The sequence below is a fragment of the Crassostrea angulata genome, chromosome 1 (assembly GCF_025612915.1).
Source record: "Crassostrea angulata isolate pt1a10 chromosome 1, ASM2561291v2, whole genome shotgun sequence".
Taxonomy (NCBI): Eukaryota; Metazoa; Mollusca; class Bivalvia; order Ostreida; family Ostreidae; genus Magallana; species Magallana angulata.
Genome location: NC_069111.1, coordinates 4,497,830 through 4,521,212, shown reverse-complemented (window position 1 = coordinate 4,521,212; position 23,383 = coordinate 4,497,830). Strand labels below are relative to the sequence as shown.

The following is a 23,383-nucleotide window of genomic DNA, read 5'->3' as shown; positions in this document are numbered from 1 at the left end:
ATTCGAATTTTACACTTATTTTTGCATACAAGTAATCTTTGACATTGTACCTTCATGAAATACTATTTTTTACCAGAATAAGAAAATCCTACGCAAGATATAAAACTAAACATTTGGTAGGGGTACACGGTTAAGTTGTTAACTTCCAATTCCCTATATTTTCGTTCTGCCCCCCCCCCCCCCCACTTTGTAAAGCGATCAAAATTTATGAGAGCATATAGGTACATTTGTTTCATCAACTACTTACTTGTTATTGTATTTAAAAAAAATATATAATAGTTATTGTATTTTATTTCAAAAATCTTACATGTATAGATGTGAAGAAGAAAATTGTATCTCAATGTGCTCAATTCTTAAAATTAAAACATTCAAAAATTTAATTTGTCTTCTCCATTATAATTAAATGACTGTTATTTACCTCGCGTACAAACTGTGCGTACAAACGCTGTGATATTTTCTTAGGAATAGCGATAATTATTATATCCCCATAACAGAAATGTGTCAGAACTATGGAAACTGTTTTAAAGATGTCGTTTTTATTTACTCGTGTCTGAAAAACTATCAAAATTGATGTAGATTTCACATTATTCATTGTATAATGAGGGGACCCCAGAGAGTAGGTATATACAGAATATCATTCTTTTATTTTGTTTGTACAAGTATTTAACATACTCTAATTCATATAGAATTTCTAATGTTCAACCAAAATTTCAGCGTCAATCGTAGAATTATAAGCAAGATACAGAGCTCACAGTTTCCCTAGGTTTGAGTCATATTTTGTTGACATGACTTTATTACATTCAGCTTAAGATTTTTAACTTGGTATTTCCTATTCAGCATTTAAAATGGAAAAAAAGAATGGCCTAAGATTTTCAATTCTTTTATTCACTCACGACCAGTTCATTGGTATTTAAGGTTCAAAATCAGTTTATACAAATGTACACAAACACAGTCAAGGATCACATGTACAGTAGGAGTAATAATGACGAAAAAAGGTTAAGTTTACAATAAAATAAGTTGTTAAAATTGGTTTCTGGAAGAACAGACTTTGAAAATTTTCTTAATAAATATTGACAATTTTTTTTCTTTTTTAATCTTTAGTTTTTAAGATCTGTGTACAAACATAGAATTGTGAGCAAATCTCTTTATCTTGCTTATAATTCGAAGCTTAACACTCAAATATGGTTAGTAAATAGAAATTGTAAACAATTAAACACAAGAAACATGCATGCACTATAACAAATAAAGAACACAATTTATTTTTTCGAAATGAATCATATATATACATGTATATATACCTACATATTTCCTTCAACGATATCAAACTCTATTTAAACTGAATAAACTCGAGAAAATGCCGAGCATCGATCTCAACAAAACCTATTGCATTAATCTACCATTACGCAAAAGATAATGCCGAATTACCGATAGAATGAATTGTATTTCAGTACTTTTTTGATACATCAGATTTTGCTTAATTTGCGCAGGTAAACAGTTAACTGTTTGATTTACCGAAGTCTCTGTTTGAATTGATACGTAAAAATCACGAAATACGAGAGTTCCCAGGTTAAATTACAAAGCATAAATAATGAAAACGAAACGAAAATCAGAACAAGCTAACACCAACGTCATGTGTGAAATCTGTCAACGCATTGAAATATTTAGCCTCAATTTACTTCACAAAATCGGCACCAATATATTTTGCATGTTTCAAAAATTTCCCGTTGCATAACAAGCAAATTCATCATAGTCAGATCGACCCTTTTTCGTATAATGTCATGGCTGCTTTAAACAAAGAACCTCGTTTTAGAAGTATGGAATACGAGTCTTGGTAAAATGGGTATGCAAACCCGGGCCTTGGCAAAATAAAAGCCGGGGCAGATCGGCAATCGTCAATTCCAAATACGCATTATTTTGCGGCAATATTTACAGCGAATACAAATATAACTGGTCCATCAAATATCCTGAAATTTTAATGAGATTGGCAGATTAATAACTGCCAATCTTTTGTTTTGACCAGGCCAAGTCTTGCCTTCCCATTTTACCGGATGCCGAACCGAACCGAAGCTGAAACCCGCCTTTCCTTTATCATTTTTTCGTAATAACTCAGATTTGAAACTGAATTAGACCTTAATTTTTGCAATTTATATTTTCCTTCCCATAAGGATAATTTATGCTAAACTACGTTGAATTTGCCTCGGTAGTTCTTGAGAAGAAGATTTTTAAAAATGCACCCCCCTTTTTCTACAGTTTCAAGGTTTTCTCCGCTTTGAATACAGATCGGACTTTTATTTCTGCAATTTATATTCGCCATCCCATAAGGATGCTTTGTGCCAAATTTGGTTGAAATTGGATAAGCGGTTTTAGAGAAGAAGTTCAAAATGTAAAAAGTTTACAGACGGACGGACGGACAGACAGACGGACAGACGAACGACGGACAAAATGTGATCAGAATAGCTCACTTGAGCTTTCAGCTCAGGTGAGCTAAAAATATTGAATGTTGATTACTTGACCGAGTTATCAAAATCTGGATCTAACCATTGAAATCCTTTTAAATGTTATCAAAAGATGTGTTAAATAAATCTCAGGTGTTTATTGGGGATGGAATGTGCTTGAACCAATCACTGGTACACATTCTCTTTTATAATTCCAGATTTTACAGAATGGAAATCAATTTCATTATACACATATTGTTACAGCAAGAAAGACCAAATTTTAAAAACAAAAAAATCAATACAACACAGTGGTTTCTTAACAGTGAAAAATTAAACACCATTTAGAGGACTGCAGGGAGAGAAGTAGACTAGAAAAATACCTGTGTAGAATTATCTTCTTGTGACATAACATATCACATCATCCATCACACAGGACTTTCCCGGTAGATTTATCCACGCGTCTGGACCGAGACATCACACTGAACCGCCTCTCACACAATTACATCAACCTTAATCAATACGCCTTATCTGCTCCAGGTCTGTGGACCACTGGCTGCACACTTGCCTGGCTGCTGCTTATTAATTATTTACTTATCAAAACCTGATGCTACCTGGAGCTTTAATTACTCAGTGAAGGTGTTTGTCACCGAGTGAGTTGATTTCCCGGAGTGTGGGGGCAGCAGGCAGGCCTCGTGGAATTTCCTCAGCTTTATGGTACCCGTCACCTAGCTTGTTTGTCAATCACATTATCACTCGTCTCACTTCATCATCTGAATATTACAGGTAAAGGTACCTGTCTACTATGGAGGGTAATCGTGTTCAAAAATCCAGACATGTAAACTTGTAAATCCGAATATGCACTCGTGTTGGTGTGTGAGTCTGAGTATGAATATGTGTAATTCTGATCGTGTAGCCTATAAAACTCAGGGATAAACACTTTAATTTAGAGTTGACCCCGCAGGCCTTTAATCTAATTTTTCCTACAGATGCTAATTGCAGCTGTAAAATGCTGTTTGTTATTCACATGTAACCTGCCACTATAATACAAACTTTCAATCTGTAACGTCTGCATTTGTATTTCTGAAATATCACGGCTGACATGTAAAGTCTACAAGTTTGTCGAATTTTGACATGACCATATATGGAAACAGTGACGTCACAGATAGAAAAAGGATAGCTGCGGGTTAAGGCATGCCGTAATCGCCGGAATAGGGACGGAATAAATAAAAAAAATATATTAGGTAGGCCTATAATCATAATATCTCTGAATAACAACATTTCAAAGAAAGTATCATTTTTCGGGAAATTAAATTATGAGATTGGTGTACATTTTATCAAGAGAATGTATAAAAGATGCGCGTAAAGAATTCGATCGGCTTCAGATATCCTCTTAGAAATGAAAAAAAAATACATTTAATGACTTTGTATGAATACACGTGTATAAAGATATATACGCATTTTTGTTTATAGGCGTCGGAACCGGCGGAGGGGCTAGGGGGGCTTAACACCCCCCCCCCCCCCCCACACACACACACACTTTTTTTGCCAAGTTAGACCTAACCATTAGGAACATAGCAACAGGGTGGATTCAGCCCGCCCCCCCCCCCCCCACTTTTTCCTCGCAACAAACAAAATTGTTCCTTAAAAGACCTTAAAGAGAATGAAAATAGTGATAGTAGGTATACTAGTAGAGTCATAGTAGGTATACTAGCACCCCCCCCCCCACCACCACCACCACCACGGATTAGGAATTTCATGATTTGGGGGGAAAACTGGGCAGGTAAGATTGGAGTTATACCAGGTATACCTCCCCCCACGGTTTATTCAGGATTTTCATGATTTTGGGAATTCTTGTCAAGATTTTTTATGATTACTTTAGCCCCCCTTTCAATTTGCTTCCGACGCCACTGTTATTAGCTAGAGTACATGCAACAAATTGTTAAAGTATAGGCCTCGGCTGAATTAAGAAAATATCTCCAAATGCATCCTTATCGCTACCACAAAGTTGTGACAAGACCCCCCCCCCCCCCACCGCGCCCCACATCCCCCGCGAAAATTTACACGGGGTCGGTCAGCTGAGTTGCAAAGTTATCGATAGGAAAACAAACTATTTAAAGACATTGGTTTTGAGATTGTGATTAATATGAGACATAAGAAGTGACACCCCCTTAAACAAATGAATAAAAATCTAAAGATAATGTTAACTGTCGTGAAATTAAAATGTGTATGATTTATTTTAAGAAATGTTTCTTTGCATTGTCGGCAATATATGGGGAAAAAAGCTTATCATGCAGGTAAAAATTGGCATTTTTTAAAATTATTTCAAGCAATTATTACGGGATATGAGTATGACGTCCTGAATGTCGGTTCAATACAGACTCACTTTGTGAAGTTGCTTGATAAAAATTTTCTGGAGAGCTATATATTATAATACAGCTTTACAGCCACTTGTGAACTAGCTGCAGGTCTATAGTTCCCGGTTTGAAAAAATTCAGATGGACGACCTGGGAGCTACAGTGCCTCCCATAGTAAAACTTCAATTTACGGCGCACAAAAAATATGCGCTAGTTTTTTTATTATTATTGAAGATTGTGTTTTTTCACTTACACAACAAAAAAAGTCTAAATACATGTAAAGTAACATAAAAATTTTCCGCGAAAAATTACCAAATCTTTGCAGGTCGTTTATTCTAAGTAATTCAGAAAAATAACAAGAGAAAAGCTGTCAATGTGACAGCAAACTGGGTTTTCTTTTGTGTGAACATTATCCATAATCCATTTGTCAATCCTGAATTGATAAATACTACATATCCAAAGAAATAGGGTACTCTATATGCAATGTTTTTGCCCAAAAATGAATAAGTTCAACAGCTGATATTTTTTTCATAAATTATCAGAAATCAAAATCCTAGCAATTTGCATACCTCTGATATATGTAACATTGATCTGCAAAAGAACAACTTCCTATCTGGAAAACTGTTCGAGGAGTTATCGGTACAATAAGGGTACCTTTTTGACAGCCATTTCAACTATTTCAATAATCGGAAACCCGGTTAAAAATTCTCTCTCAAAATTCGTAGAATTCAGAAGCAATGGAGTTACATGGGACCTCACGGCGGTCTTCGAACCCCATGCCGCTTAAAATATATTTACCCCCTTAGGAAATTTCTTGATCCGTCTCATTTTTAGAAAAGAGTACGCATTAACTTATATTCCAGTTTAAATTACATGTCAATTTTTTTTTTATAGAAATAAGATATTAGGCATTTTCTTTTATAATACCACGAGATTTATATTACGGAATTTAGCGCATTTATCACATCGGCAACGATTTTTTTTTTTTACATGAACGTTAACCTCCTCCTGTTTGGTCCAGTTTCAATCATACCTCTTTTTTTTCATAAAAATAATACTGGTGTTGTCGATAGAAAAGGTGTCGTTCATTAAAAGCTTATTGCAACAGTTTAGCTGAATATTATGTTTATTTTTCGTTCATTCCGGCGGTTACGGCATGCCTTTTCCCGCAGCAAAGCAGTTGCCATATAAGGTCATGTCAAAATTCGACAAACTTGTAGACTTTACATTTGTCAATTTGTATCATGTCAGATGTGCTATTGCCGAGCCTGGAGTTACAAATGCAGAAACTACGGATTGAAAGTGTGCAAAGTTGAAGATTTAATTAACTAATGTAAACAATTAAGTTGCAAAATGTGCATTATGCGAAGGAACAGAGTCAAATCTTACACGTATGTATGCCCGAGTTTTTTAGGTTACACGATCAGAATTACACATACTCATACTCAGGCTCACACATCAACATGATTGCATATTCGGATTTACAAGTTTACGTGTCTGGATTTTTGAACACGATTACCCTCCATAGTCTACAGGCACCTATTGTTCTGCATTGACAGGTATTTAGAAAGTGCACCAGGTAGAAGCAAGTTCAGGGTAAAGAAACAAGTCATATAATGGAGAAGACATTGGGTACCTTTAAAGAATCGATAAGATTCCATTTTACAGATAATATTTCTGATTAGCTGCATTAAGATTTGCAGTCGACATATCTCTTGTGTCTTAATTAAATATTAGATAATAAATTCACTCAATAAATATACCAATCAACTAAAGATCGTGTCAAGATACCTCATGATAAATCTTTAATTACAACTAATAATACAGCTGTATCTAAATACCGTAGTTTCTATTGTGATTTCTCTTTCTTATTTTCTTCTATCAAATGCAGCATTAATACTCTTATAAGAAGTTTTTTTAACATTCCCAGAGGTGCAAGGTTACAATGTATTATTAATTTGTAGAAAAGAAGATGACTGGTTCGTGTCTAATGGTTCAATAACCAAGTACTTGACAAGTACATGAAACCTTAGCTTACATATACTTCAATGTCAATAAAAACACTCTCTTCTCTCTTATCTTCAAAACTTTTCCACTTGTGGATATACAACAAATAAAATAATTTATAACCTTTTAGCAAATTAATGCATCATGCTGGGTTCCAATGCTTAAGTCATATATCTGGTCTTATACCCCCACTATAGATACTAAGATAGCAGTACCTACATACAGGTACATGTACTTTTAGAAAACTCATCTTGATAATAAATATTAAAGAATCTCATAAACCTCAATGGATTCTCCACAATTTTTACACCTTTTTCTGATATGATACAAGTGCTATGGTATGCAAGAGGTTAACATTTATTTCAATGAAAATTCTAAACAACATATGGCAGTTTCAATAATTTATGGACTTATGAAGAGATTTCAAACAAAATCATGTACTTATGGTTACTTTCATTTGTAGACATAAGAACATTCATGTTTTGTATACCTCATCAGCTAAAACTGATACCTCTAGGTATAAAGTCTGGTATTAACTTAATTTGGTGTACAATGGGTCTACATATTAATAGAAACCTCTCATCTATGTAAGTATCAATGGTTTGTCTAGTTAAAACAGGGCAAGAAATGGAAAATGCAGATCTAGTATTTGCAACTATTTCTGTGATAAAGGAACCATTGATAAAAGTACATGTACTCCTATTAAAGTACTTGTACTTACTTTTGCAAACAGAGAGATTATATAGACTATTAATGGCAACTATTTATAGCATATGGCGATATTGTACATGTTTTAGAAGGTATGTGAATTAGTATGTGAATTAGTCGCGTTGACCCCGTGACGTCACAGTTCATCTCGCGCCAAATCGGCTTGATTCAAAACTTGTTCAGGTGTGAAATCGGGTTTTCCCCAAATATCTCAAAAACTACTTATGCGATCGCTGTAAAATTTTCAGGATGATGTTTTTACTCATAGATCTTCATTATATAAAAAATTGACCGGCACTGCAGGTACCCTTTAATCAAATTTATTTGACAATTAAATTTATCAATAAAACAAACAACTTAAATATACCACTTGAGTCATTTTAAGGTATCTGATCCATAATAGCCCTAGCTGCAGGACTGTAGCTCCCGGTCTGAAAAAATTCGGATGGACGACCTGGGAGCTACAGTGCCTCCCATAGTAAAAAACTGCAATTTACGGCGCACAAAAAAATGCGCTAGTTTTGGACTGATTAATCTCATTTACGAACACATTCTGTACAAATCTTCGATCCCAAAAAATTCCTCGGACATTTTACTACAGATGTCGTCACTTCACTTGCTTCTGATAGTCTTTTAAACACCATCAACAGCCCTGTAAACTAAAGTGGTGCAAGTTTGTTTACATTTAAAAATGGCGACTCTCGATCTCGACGTAAATTAACATACTTCTTTTTCCGAGGTCGGTTATCATGTTTAAGAAAAAATCTGAGGCAGGTAAAGTGATGATATCAGTAGTAAATTTGCTGAAGAATTTAATGGTACTAATTATTTTTACAGAATTTGTGTGAAAATAAGGTTAATAAGTCCAAAACTAGCGCAATTTTTTGTGCGCCGTAAATTGCAGTTTTTTACTATGGGAGGCACTGTAGCTCCCAGGTCGTCCATCCGAATTTTTTCAGACCGGGAGCTACAGTCCTGCAGCTATAATAGCCCCAGATTCAATGAATTTGGTGGCAAACATATATGTGTAGGATTAATTATACTCTGTTAACCTGGACATAATTTTCATGTTTAAGTATCAGTATACATGTAAGAGCAGGACGTGTCCTAATACATGACCTTTTTCCTGTTCTGGAAGAGTTGTCCCCCTTTGCTTTTAATCTATAAAATCAATTATAAAAAAATCTTTTGGATGTAGGATATATTTTCAATAGTTTTTGTGATCCTAATGATTAAATGCATCTTTCCACCACAGCATTTATTGATATTCTTAGAAATTACTTTAAAAAATAATTTTTTATTTGAAAAAAATGTGCTTGTCTCCTTAGACCTTAATGCAATCTTCATTACTGCTTAGTTCATAATGCATGTATTTTGAAAAATTTCTCTCTGTAAAGTCTTTTTACTCTTCAATGCTTTGAATTAATATCATATTTTTTGAAACATGATGGATATTCAAGGTTAGAAAAATTAGGTCCTAATATGGATTGGATACCTTAAGTGGAGCTCCTGAGTTCAAGGTTCTATCAATTAATACACAAATCTGATCCAATTAATATATTAAAGATATGTATATATATGTATCACTACAATACTATTAGAATGCCAATTAGCTGCATATCTCTTCAATCCCAAAAATAAATAGTGCATAGCGCTATGGGTTTTGTTCGCAATAATTTATGTCTTGTCTAGATTATGTAGATGGCCAAGTGGTTAGTGTGTTGGCTTCTCATTGCTAGGAGAGTGTATTCGAAGGTTATGGCCAGAACAGAGCTGTAGCTTCAATAATGTGAATTTCTCTTTCCATATTTAACATGTTTTATGTATTTGGTTTATAGGTGTTGCAGAACCAGGATGTGGGAAGTCCTCTGCATTTGATGTTGCCATGGGCATGCCACTTAATGCTGTAAGCATGGAAGAGGGGAAATCCATACATGTGGCAGAATGTAGTAAAGCTGCACTCCTCAAAGTTCAAAGGGACTTGGATGGAAGGGGCATAATATGTGCAGATGAAGTGTCCCAGTTTCTAACAGGAATGTTGCGAAGGAGTCAGACAGACACATCAGGTAAACAAAGCCATTTACAGAAATGATTCAGAGACTGGCACTTTTGGTCATCAAAATCCAAATACATAAAAGGATCAAATAATTTCAAAGGATATTTCAATTAAGATACAATCATTTTTATTTGCTTTTTTTGAAATTATTCTTTTTAGGTGAGAGACAACTCCTGTTAACCTTGTGGGGAGGAAGGGGTCACAACATAGCCTATGCCAGCAAAGCACATATTGAGCTTCAGAAGTCAGGACTATGCATTGGAGGTTTCACTCAACCTGATAGGATGATGGAGATCATAGAAGAAATGAAAGGAAGCAGTGATGGTCTTTTTGACCGTTTCTTGTTTTGGTTGCTACCTGGCTACATCTACAATGGAAAGTATGTACCCAGTATCTGGATAATAGTTATACATTGGAAGAAGTGTGAGGTGTATTGAGAACTTTGAATGGACAAAACATTTAATTTTTATTATTTGTCCATTCAAAGTTTAATGTTTCAAACATTTCCTATTCTATTACATATCGCCTTTCGGCTCTACGAGGGTATCATGTAGCATTATCTCCGAGTGCAGCGAGGCGTTACTCAATTCAAAGAAGTTAAAAATGACCTGTGTGACGTAAACACACCTGTGGTCAGTGGTATATAAAGCACAGCTCCACGTGCCGAAATCATTCCTTTTCTCTGAGCGGCGTGTGTTAATACCAGTTCAACAGGTGAACATCTTATAACGGTGTGTATTAAAACTTAGAACGTTGTTCAGGTTTCTTGTCTTGTTTTCTGCTGTAAAACAGCTACCTTATTTAATTTTATGTAACGTTATACTGGTAAGGTAAGCTATTACAAAGTTGGGTACTTTACCATAATGAAGGAAAATCAGGTGGATGTTCTGTCGTTCATGGGAAGCGACCATGAGAATTACTCAGACATAGATGAATTGTTTGGCGATAAACCCCGGACACGAAGTGTTACGGAGGACATTGTGTCCTCCGTAACACTTCGTGTCCGGGGTTTATCGCCAAACAATTCATGCAACAAATAAAAGAACTAGAGGAATGAAGCGCAGACTTCATGTTCAGCGAGTGCAAGTGCACCGCCACCACGGGTGACAAAACAATCTAAAAAGTCAAAAACTCAGTCTGAATGTGTTCAAGAATTTAATGTTGACGAGCTAAAAAAACAATTAGGAATAGATAAAATCTTACAATCTATTTCCTCACTCACTGACACTGTAAAACAGTTGGGTAGTTCCAATAGTATGGCACGTAATACATGCAATATAAATGACATGCGGTCCACCGAAACTACTGTGCGCACTTCGGGTAATAATTCTCCCGGTAATTTCACACAAAATGTACCCAATAGACCGCTAAGAAATTTGGTAAACATACCTGATTATGATTCACGACAGACGAAACCCCTGATGATTTTGACTTTGATTTTTCTTATTTGAATGATCAAGTTTCTCCTTCTATTGAAGGTGTTGACCCTCAAGAAAGTTTTAAGGGGATTTTAAATGATGAATCAATTCAGATAACAATTGATAACAATGATTGGGATATCCCACAATTAAATGCAAATGAAAAAACTGGTCCAAAAGTAAATGAAGCACTTGGAAAAGCTGTAAATGCAGCCATCTCTATTAAAAGTAGCAAAGAAAGCATGGTTGATTTAGAGAAAAAATATGACAGACCAGAAAACTGTAATTTATTGAAAGTTCCCCGTGTCAATAAAGAAATATGGGATGCCATGAACAAGCAGGCCCATTCAGATGATCTCACTTTGCAAGTAATACAAACATCTTTAGCCACGGGTATGATACCTTTAGTACAGATGGCTGATATGTTTGTAAATAAAAAAGAACTTGAGCCTCACGTTTGTAAAAAGATGTTGGCTGATTCAATAAGTATGCTGGGCAATGCATTCTACAATGTCTCTATGAAAAGAAGAAATGAAATAAAAAATGTTTTGAATTTTCGATATCGCAAAATTGCTTCTTTTGAAATCCCAGTTACTGAACAATTGTGTCTCTAAACTCAAAGAAATGGGTGATATTACTAAGCAACCAATTGGAATGAAATCGAACTATGATACAAAATTTAAAAATACAACTCAAGCAAAAAACTACATGTCAAACCAAGGGTATCAACCCATCCAAAACCCATACAGAGACAAAAACCGCCAGTATTCATCATACCCTTCCCAGAGAGGCAGAGGTCAAAGGGGACAATTCCAGTACAGAAGTGCAATGAAAAAGCAGTACAGTTACAACAAGTAAAGGTGAGAAAACTGAATAAACCTTACTGGAAAAAATTTACAAAAGACGAATGGATATTAAATATAATTGAACCAGGTTATAAAATTGAATTTTTTCAACAACCTCTTCAAACATTCTTTCCAAAACAAATTCAATTTAATGCAGTAGAATCTTAAATGGTATCAAAAGAAGTAAAACAGTTGGTTGATAAAGGTGCAATTGAAGAAGTAAAAGATATTTCGGATGCTTTTATTTCAAATATTTTCCTTGTACCTGAAAAAGATGGTAATCTCAGGCCAATCATAAACCTAAAATATTTAAATGAATTTGTTGAGTATTATCATTTCAAACAAGAAAATTTGACATATGCTTTAGAACTGATTCAGAAAAATGATTATCTTACTTCAGTTGATTTAAAGGATGCATATTTTAGTGTCAGTGTTCACCCAGACTACAAGAAATTTCTAACTTTTTCTTGGAATGGAAAATTTTACAGATTTGTAGTACTACCTTTCGGATTAACATCATGTCCGAGAATATTTACAAAGATATTGAAACCTGTATATGCATTTTTTAGGGAAAATGGCATAAGATGTTGCTATTATATTGATGATTCCCTGATCATGAATCAAACATTTTCTACATGTCAAGAACAAACAAATATAGTTGTCAGAATTAAACAATCTTGGCTTCACAATAAATGATAAAAAATCTATAACCATTCCTTCACAGAGAATTGTTTTCTTTGGAGTTATAATTGATTCAGTTGAATTCAAAGTTTATTTGACAGATGAAAAAGTTGAAAAGATTTTAAGACAAAGTCAATTAATTTTGTCTAATCCAAGAATTCAAATCCGGCAATTTGCCTCATTGATAGGTTTATTGGTTCATGCTTGTAATGCAGTTTTCGAAGGACCTTTGCATTACAGGACTTTAGAAAAAGATAAAGATCAAAATCTAAAATTGAATGGTGATGATTATAATTCTTTCATGACTTGTCTGTTGAAAGTATTAATGAGATAAAATGGTGGTGTAGAAATATACAATCTCTAAATGGAAAAAATATTAGATCAAGACCAATTGATTTTTGGGTTGAAACTGATGCATCCTTGCAAGGTTGGGGTGCTAGATTTGAAAATAAAATGACAGGAGGTAGATGGACATATTCGGAATCATCATATCATATCAATATTTTAGAATTAATGGCCGTGTATTTTGCACTAAAATCATTTTTTAAAGAATACAGTTCAATACATATTTGTTTCAAAACGGACAATACAACTGTTGTTTCTTACATTAACGCAAAGGGTGGCATGCATTCAAAACAACTTGATGATCTTTCAGTAAAAATATGGAATTGGTGCATAAAAAGAGAAATCTTCATTTCTGCCCAATATTTACCCGGATGTGAAAATATTTATGCTGATTTACTTTCTAGGCAATTTGCTGATTCTACAGAATGGATGTTAAAACATGATATTTTCGTGAGAATTTGTAAACAATTTTTTAATCCAGATATAGATCTTTTTGCTTCTCGTATAAATAGACAAATGAGAAAGTTTGTTTCCTGGAGTTTTGATCCTGACGCTTTTCATATTGATACTTACACTTTATCTTGGTCAAACTTATGTCCATATATTTTTCCACCTTTTAAATTAATTGGTAGGATAATAAATAAGATTTTAGAAGATAGAGTTAGACAGGCAATAGTTATTGCTCCGTTATGGAAAACTCAAACTTGGTTTCCGCAACTTATGTCTGTTTTGATTTCTATTCCTGTTAGAATTCCTCGACACAATGATCTCTTAGTGATGCCACACTCAGGAGAGCTACATCCACTCCGCAAGATAACTCTAACCGCCTGTCTTGTATCAGGAGACCCCTCTATGACAAAGGACTGGCAAGATTCGATAGTGACATCATCCTTGCTTCCTTACGTCCGGCCACAAACAAACAATACCAATGTTGCTGGCAAAAATGGATACTTTGGTGTTCTAAATGGAAAACCAATCCCTTTTCAGCCTCTGAAGAAATAGTTGTAAAATTTTTGATTTCTTTGATGAGTAATAAAGTTTCATATTCTGTTGTGAATACTCACAAATCAATGTTGATTAACACTTTGCCATATTTTGGTGTTTTATGGGTTAAGGAACCATTATTACTTCCAAAATTAATGAAAGGATATTTTAATTTGAATCCAAGTAGACCAAAAGTGAGAACATCATGGGGTGTATCAAAGGTTTTGTGTTTTTTGCGCAATTTAATGCCAGTACATGAAATATCTTTACGTCTGTTAACTTTTAAATTAATAGCTCTTATTGCGCTTACAACAGCTTCAAGGGCCCAGACACTTTTGGCTCTTGATTTGAGATATATGTCAGTGTTTGCCTATAAGGTTATTTTTCAAATTCAGAAGTTTAACCTGTAAACCTGGGACTCCTGTACATAGAGTTGTTTTACATAAATTTTCTGATAACAGACTCTGTGTGGTTTCCACGTTACATGAATATCTAAAAAGAACCCAAAACAATAGAAAATCATCTACATTATTTGTTTCCTACAAAACATTCAATCCTGTTTCAACATGTACGTTAGCAAGATGGTTGAAAATTGTCCTAGAACTGTCAGGAATCAGGAACTTTACTGCACAATCCTTCCGTGGAACTTCCGCTTCGGCGGCTTATTCGTCAGGCGTATCGATAAAAGAAATTATGGATGCAGCAAATTGGTCCTCATCAAAGACATTCTTTAAGTTTTACTATAAAGAAGTGAATATAGCTGGATGTGATACTGATGGACATTTTGCGAATACAGTGATAAACAACTGACTGTTTGATGATGGTGTACTATTTTTACATTGTTGATAAAATCAATTAAAATTGTAATAAAAAATTACTTATTGTAATGTTATGATATTGATTAAAATGGGGTTTATTTCGACTTTTTTATTTTATGTTAAAAAAATTATTGAATTTTTTGAAATAATGTCTTTATTCTAAATTTTTTGTTTGTGACCAACTCTTTAAATATGCTACATGATACCCTCGTAGAGCCGAGAGGCGATATGTAATAGAATGGACCCTCCTCCAAGCATCCTTTAGGATGTAAAGGATGAGGGTTATTCTATGTAATGAGCCTGAGGCTCAAGAGGGTATCATGTACCCAACCCGAATTGATAAAACTTTGAGGAAAATTACCCTCCCAATTTATATTTTTGGTTGTAACAAACAAACTTTCAAGAATGATTTCGGCACGTGGAGCTGTGCTTTATATACCACTGACCACAGGTGTGTTTACGTCACACAGGTCATTTTTAACCGGGTTTTCCAACGGAAAAATCCGGTTATTAAAATGGTGAAAATGGCGGGCGGGCGAGCGGGCGGCTGCAAAAAGGGTACCCTCATTGTACGGATAACTCCTCCTACAGTTTTCAAGATAGGAAGTTGTTCTTTTGCAGATCAATTGTACATATATCAGAGGTGTGCATATTGCTAGGATTTTGATTTCCGATAATTTATCGAAAAAATACCAGCTTTTGAACTTAGTCATTTTTTGGCAAAATGTTGCATATAGGGTACCCTCATTGTACGGATAACTCCTCCTACAGTTCTCAAGATAGGAAGTTGTTCTTTTGCAGATCAATTGTACATATATCAGAGGTGTGCATATTGCTAGGATTTTGATTTCCGATAATTTATCGAAAAAATACCAGCTTTTGAACTTAGTCATTTTTTGGCAAAATGTTGCATATAGGGTACCCTCATTGTACGGATAACTCCTCCTACAGTTCTCAAGATAGGAAGTTGTTCTTTTGCAGATCAATTGTACATATATCAGAGGTGTGCATATTGCTAGGATTTTGATTTCCGATAATTTATCGAAAAAATACCAGCTTTTGAACTTAGTCATTTTTTGGCAAAATATTGCATATAGGGTACCCTCATTGTACGGATAATTCCTCCTACAGTTCTCAAGATAGGAAGTTGTTCTTTTGCAGATCAATTGTACATATATCAGAGGTGTGCATATTGCTAGGATTTTGATTTCCGATAATTTATGACAAAAATACTAGCTTTTGAACTTAGTCATTTTTTGGCAAAATGTTGTATATACATGTAGGGTACTCCATTTCACTGGATAAGGGTTGACATGGATTATGGATACAGTTTACATAAAAGAAAGCCCGGTTTGCTGTCATATTGACAGCTTTTCACTTGTTAACTTCTTTGAATTGAGTAACGCCTCGCTGCACTCGGAGATAATGCTACATGATACCCTCTTGAGCTTCAGGCTCATTACATAAAATGACCCTCATCCTTTACATCCTAAAGGATGCTTGGAGGAAGGTCCATTATTAATCCTTGAAATAAATGTTTCCATTCATGTTTATTTCTATGGGTAGAAATACCGGTAGATATATAAAGTGTCAAATGAATGAAGAAATCTTGAATTTTTTTCCTTTCATTAGATTTAATTCAGTTGTACTTTTTTGTTAACATGCTTTAAAGTGATGGAAACAGTAATCTGGGACAGACTATACACTGCTTAGTAAATTATATAAATTATTGTTCAACCAAACTCTATGTACTGTTAACTTTAATAATGAAACAGTTAACTGCATTTTGAACAAAGACTCCACCTTTTTTAAATTGAAGAAACTAATAATCATTATTTTATGCTTATTGTGATACAATTGTAGTCTCGTTTGAAATTTCATGCATTATTTCACAGAAAGATGAGAGAGGCACACAATTCATTCAGGACTTCCTTTCTACTCCACTCCCTCAATCCAGTGTTTCTGGAAATTTACAGAGCCCATAGCACGGACTCCTCCATAGTCTATAGATTCTCGCCAGAAGCACAAGATTTCTTCAATGACATTGAAGACAGGGTGAGAACAGGTGTAGCAGAGATTGCAGAAGCTATTATTGTAGAAAGTGGTGATGAGGATGATAGCGACGATGAAAGAGAGCCTATGAAATCTCCAATCGGAACCAAGTTCATTGATCAACTTGGTAGGCTCTCTCTCTCTTTACACCTATTTTCATCTGTCTTGGAGCAAATCCTTGGGCGCATGGAAGGGCAGATTTCCATTCCAGTGGAAATTTCTTTGGACACCATAACAAGCGCCAAACAACTTCTTGATCACTTAATGAGGCAGAATGAAGTTATTTTAGATGTAAGTTTTTAAACATTTATGGATAATCCAGTTGATTTAATCTGTAGAAAAATAATGTCATGAAATAATTATTTGAAAATAACGGAAACCTTTTTCTCATAGAGTATCTATCCAACAAATGAATCCTCCATGTTCATGGCCCAAGAAGTTTTGAAGCCAGTCGTCGATATGAAAACAGAGATTTCAAAAAGAATTCTTCTCGACGCTGGATGTGCATACCCCATTCGCCAGGCAAGCAGAACTAGATTATAGGAATGGTTTAGGAGCTGAGAAGAAAGTAAAAGTCAGTAAGACAAAACCTCTCAGTATATTTTTCAAGGAAATTCCCTCTTCAGTGAACAAGTCTGCATTTGAAGAACTGGGAATTTCCTTTGAATTTTACCAGCACCAGTTCTATTTGCCTGTGTCTGTGCCATTTAACATAGAAAGACATGTGTTGGAACTCCATCCAAATGCCAAGGAGATTAAAGAACATGTTATAAAGAGAAATAATCATCTGCCTTCAAATGACAGTTGAAAGGGGATTTAAAGTGAAAATGAGGAATTGCAATATTCAAATTTATTGCATCAGATGTGAAATGTGTCAAATGTTATATATTGTTTTGCTTAATTTTTATGCTTTCTTTGGTGCAAACAATATGTAAATGAATAAATGCATCATGACATATATATAATAATGTGTTCTAGAGTTTGTTATTTTGATTACCAGTAAATATACCTAGATATAAAGGGGCGAATTTGTAATTCTTTTGATTTCAAGGTTTGATTATCAAATATAGTACCAAAACAAACTTAAGACCTCAATCATTTATATTAACAAGAATATTTTATATTCTCACCTTGTTGTCATCTTTATTACATTCACCTTATTGACAGTGGTCAAAATTCAAAATATGACATGAATAATTGCAAGTTTTCTTTAACAACTACAATAATGACAGGGCAGATTAATTAAATAATGCAAGAGAAACATACTGTGCCAATGTTGAAAAAGTTTTGTAAGTCTGGTCAGTTTGGAGTTCATTACCGAGGTAAAGAGATTCTTGATGACACCCTTAAGAAAGCTATTGATATTTGTTGCTGACTGTAGGGGTAGAGATTTGGTGCCTTTTGTCACTGACTTTAGGGTAAGAGTAATGTACAGGAGATTTGGCGCCTTTTGTCACTGACTTTAGGGGAAGAGTTATGTACAGGAGATTTGGCGCCTTTTGTCGCTGACTTTAGGTATAGAGTTATGTACAGGAGATTTGGCGCCTTTTGTCGCTGACTTTAGGGGAAGAGTTATGTACAGGAGATTTGGCGCCTTTTGTCGCTGACTTTAGGGGAAGAGTTATGTACAGGAGATTTGGCACCTTTTGTCGCTGACTTTAGGGGAAGAGTTATGTACAGGAGATTTGGCCCCTATTGTCGCTGACTTTAGGTATAGAGTTATGTACAGGAGATTTGGCGCCTTTTGTTGCTGACTTTAGGGGAAGAGTTATGTACAGGAGATTTGGCGCCTTTTGTCGCTGACTTTAGGGGATGAGTTATGTACAGGAGATTTGGCGCCTTTTGTCGATGACTTTAGGGGAAGAGTTATGTACAGGAGATTTGGCGCCTTTTGTCACTGACTTTAGAGGTTGAGTTGTGGTTAAGAGATTTGGTGCCTTTTGTCGCTGACTTTAGGTATAGAGTTATGTACAGGAGATTTGGCACCTTTTGTCGCTGATATTTGGGTAAGAGTTATGTACAGGAGATTTGGCGCCTTTTGTCGCTGACTTTGGTGGTAGAGTTGTGGTCAAGAGATTTGGCACCTTTTGTCGCTGGCTTTAGGGGAAGAGTTGTGGTCAAGAGATTTGGCGCCTTTTGTCGCTGACTTTAGGTATAGAGTTATGTACAGGAGATTTGGTACCTTTTGTTGCTGAGTTTAAGGGTAAAGTTGTGGTCAAGAGATTTGGCGCCTTTTGTCGCTGACTTTAGGGGAAGAGCTATGTACAGGAGATTTGGCGCCATTTGTCGCTGACTTTAGGGGTAGAGTTGTGGTCAAGAGATTTGGCGCCTTTTGTCGATGACATTGAGGGAAGAGATGTGTACAGGAGATTTGGCGCCTTTTGTTGCTGACTTTAGGGGTAGAATTGTGGTCAAGAGATTTGGCGCCTTTTGTCGCTGACTTTTGGGAAAGAGTTATGTACAAGAGATTTGGTGCCTATTGTCGCTGACTTTAGCGGTAGAGTTGTGGTCAAGAGATTTGGCGCCTTTTGTCGCTGACTTTGGGGGAAGAGTTCTGTACAGGAGATTTGGCGCCTTTTGTCGCTGACTTTAGGTATAGAGTGATGTACAAGAGATTTGGCGCCTTTTGTCGCTGACTTTAGGGGTAGAGTTGTGGTCAAGAGATTTGGCGCCTTTCGCTGCTGACTTTAGGTATAGAGTTATGTACAGGAGATTTGGCGCCTTTTGTCGCTGACTTTAGGTATAGAGTTATGTACAGGAGATTTGGTACCTATTGTTGCTGAGTTTAAGGGTAAAGTTGTGGTCAAGAGATTTGGCGCCTTTTGTCGCTGACTTTAGGGGAAGAGTTATGAACAGGAGATTTGGTGCCATTTGTCGCTGACTTTAGGGGTAGAGTTGTGGTCAAGAGATTTGGCGCCTTTTGTCGATAACATTGAGGGAAGAGATGTGTACAGGAGATTTGGCGCCTTTTGTTGCTGACTTTAGGGGTAGAATTGTGGTCAAGAGATTTGGCGCCTTTTGTCGCTGACTTTTGGGAAAGAGTTATGTACAAGAGATTTGGTGCCTATTGTCGCTGACTTTAGCGGTAGAGTTGTGGTCAAGAGATTTGGCGCCTTTTGTCGCTGACTTTGGGGGAAGAGTTCTGTACAGGAGATTTGGCGCCTTTTGTCGCTGACTTTAGGTATAGAGTGATGTACAAGAGATTTGGCGCCTTTTGTCGCTGACTTTAGGGGTAGAGCTGTGGTCAAGAGATTTGGCGCCTTTCGTTGCTGACTTTAGGTATAGAGTTATGTACAGGAGATTTGGCGCCTTTTGTCGCTGACTTTAGGGGAAGAGTTGTGGTCAAGAGATTTGGCGCCTTTTGTCGCTGACTTTAGGTATAGAGTTATGTACAGGAGATTTGGTACCTTTTGTTGCTGAGTTTAAGGGTAAAGTTGTGGTCAAGAGATTTGGCGCCTTTTGTCGCTGACTTTAGGGGAAGAGTTATGTACAGGAGATTTGGCGCCATTTGTCGCTGACTTTAGGGGTAGAGTTGTGGTCAAGAGATTTGGCGCCTTTTGTCGATGACATTGAGGGAAGAGATGTGTACAGGAGATTTGGCGCCTTTTGTTGCTGACTTTAGGGGTAGGGTTGAGGTCAAGAGATTTGGCCCCTTTTGTCGCTGACTTTCGGTATAGAGTTATATACAGGAGATTTGGCGCCTTTCGTCGCTGTCTTTGGTGGGTAGAGTTGTGGTCAAGAGATTTGGCGCCTTTTGTCGCTGACTTTAGGGGTAGAGTTTTGGTCAAGAGATTTGGTGCATTTTGTCGCTGACTTTAAGGGGAGAGTAATGTACAGGAGATTTGGCGCCTTTTGTCGCTGACTTTAGGGGAAGAGTTATGCACAGGAGATTTGGCGCCTTTTGTCGCTGACTTTAGGGGTAGAGTTGTGGTCAAGAGATTTGGTGCATCTTGTCGCTGACTTTAGGGGTAGAGTTTTGGTTAAGAGATTTGGTGCATTTTGTCGCTGACTTAAGGGGAAGAGTTATGTACAGGAGATTTGGCGCCTTCTGTGGCTGACTTTAGGGGTAGAGTTGAGGTCAAGAGATTTGGCGCCATTTGTCGCTGACTTTTGGGAAAGAGTTATGTACAAGAGATTTGGTGCCTATTGTCGCTGACTTTGGTGGCAGAGTTGTGGTCAAGAGATTTGGCGCCTTTTCTCGCTGACATTGAGGGGTAGAGTTATGTACAGGAGATTTGGCGCCTTTTGTCGCTGACTTTAGGGGAAGAGTTGTGGTCAAGAGATTTGGCGCCTTTTGTCGCTGGCTTTAGGTATAGAGTTATGTACAGGAGATTTGGCGCCTTTTGTCGCTGACTTTAGGTATAGAGTTATGTACAGGAGATTTGGCACCTTTTGTCGCTGACTTTTGGGTAAGAGTTATGTACAGGAGATTTGGCGCCTTTTGTCGCTGACTTTGGTGGTAGAGTTGTGGTCAAGAGATTTGGCACCTTTTCTCGCTGACATTGAGGGGTAGAGTTATGTACAGGAGATTTGGCACCTTTTGTCGCTGACTTTAGGGGAAGAGTTATGTACAGGAGATTTGGCGCCTTTTGTCGCTGACTTTAAGGGAAGAGTTATGTACAGGAGATTTGGCGCCTTTTGTCGCTGACTTTAGGGGTAGGGTTGTGGTCAAGAGATTTGGCGCCTTTTGTCGCTGACTTTAGGGGACGATTTATGTACAGGAGATTTGGCCCCTTTTGTCGCTGACTTTAGGGGAAGAGTTATGTACAGGAGATTTGGCGCCTTTTGTCGCTGACTTTAGGTATAGAGTTATGTACAGGAGATTTGGCACCTTTTGTCGCTGACTTTAGGGGAAGAGTTATGTACAGGAGATTTGGCGCCTTTTGTCGCTGACTTTAGGTATAGAGTTATGTACAGGAGATTTGGCGCCTTTTGTCCCTGTCTTTAGGGGAAGAGTTGTGGTCAAGAGATTTGGCGCCTTTTGTTCCTGACTTAAGGGGACGAGTTATGTACAGGAGATTTGGCCCCTATTGTCGCTGACTTTAGGTATAGAGTTATGTACAGGAGATTTGGCGCCTTTTGTCGCTGAATTTAGGGGAAGGGTTAAGTACAGGAGATTTGGTGCCTTTTATCGCCGACATTGAGGGAAGAGTTATATACAGGAGATTTGGCCCCTTTTGTGGCTGACTTTAGGGGTAGAGTTGTGGTCAAGAGATTTGGTGCATTTTGTCGCTGACTTTAGGGGAAGAGTTATGTACAGGAGATTTGGCGTCTTCTGTCGCTGACTTTAGGGGTAGAGTTGAGGTCAAGAGATTTGGCGCCATTTGTCGCTGACTTTTGGGAAAGAGTTATGTACAAGAGATTTGGTGCCTATTGTCGCTGACTTTAGGGGTAGAAATGTGGTCAAGAGATTTGGCGCCTTCTGTCGCTGACTTTAGGGGACGAGTTATGTACAGGAGATTTGGCGCCTTTGTGACTGACTTTAGGTATAGAGTTAAGTACAGGAGATTTGGCGCCTTTTGGTATGACTTTAGGGGTAGAGTTGTGGTCAAGAGATTTGGCGCCTTTTGTCGCTGACTTTAGGTATAGAGTTATGTACAGGAGATTTGGCACCTTTTGTCGCTGACTTTAGGGGAAGAGTTATGTACAGGAGATTTGGCGCCTTTTGTTTCTGACTTTAGGTATAGAGTTATGTACAGGAGATTTGGCGCCTTCTGTCCCTGACTTTAGGGGAAGAGTTGTGGTCAAAAGATTTGGCGCCTTTTGTTCCTGACTTTAGGTATAGAGTTATGTACAGGAGATTTGGCCCCTTTTGTAGCTGACTTTTGGGTAAGAGTTATGTACAGGAGATTTGGCGCCTTTTGTCGCTGACTTTGGTGGTAGAGTTGTGGTCAAGAGATTTGGCGCCTTTTCTCGCTGACATTGAGGGGTAGAGTTATGTACAGGAGATTTGGCGCCTTTTGTCGCTGACTTTAGGGGTAGAGTTGTGGTCAAGAGATTTGGTGCCTTTTGTCGCTGACTTTTGGGAAAGAGTTATGTACAAGAGATTTGGTGCCTTTTCTTGCTGACTTTAGGGGAAGAGTTATGTACAGGAGATTTCGCGCCTTTTTTCGCTGACTTTAGGGGTAGAGTTGTGGTCAAGAGATTTGGTGCATCTTGTCGCTGACTTTAAGGGAAGAGTTATGTACAGGAGATTTGGCGCCTTTTTTCGCTGACTTTAGGGGTAGAGTTGTGGTCAAGAGATTTGGCGCCTTTTGTCGCTGACTTTAGGGGTAGAGTTGTGGTCAAGAGATTTGGTGCATTTTGTCGCTGACTTTAGGGGTAGAGTTGTGGTCAAGAGATTTGGTGCATTTTGTCGCTGACTTTAGGGGTAGAGTTATGTACAGGAGATTTGGTGCCTTTTGTCGCTGAGTTTAAGGGTAGAGTCGTGGTCAAGAGATTTGGCGCCTTTTGTTGCTGACTTTAGGGGAAGAGTTATGTACAGGAGATTTGGCGCCATTTGTCGCTGAATTTAGGGGAATAGCTATGTACAGGAGATTTGGTGCCTTTTGTCAATGACATTGAGGGAAGAGATGTGTACAGGAGATTTGGCGCCTTTTGTCGCTGACTTTAGGGGTAGAGTTGTGGTCAAGAGATTTGGTGCATTTTGTCGCTGACTTTCGGTATAGAGTTATGTACAG

General features: G+C 37.0%; 2 pseudogenes; both read left to right on the top strand.

Moving 5' to 3' along the window:
• The first annotated feature begins 9,161 nt into the window (after positions 1-9,161).
• LOC128175173 (uncharacterized) lies at positions 9,162-17,552 on the top strand (annotated as a pseudogene).
• Positions 10,847-11,836, top strand: LOC128175182 (uncharacterized; annotated as a pseudogene).
• Positions 17,553-23,383: the final 5,831 nt, after the last annotated feature.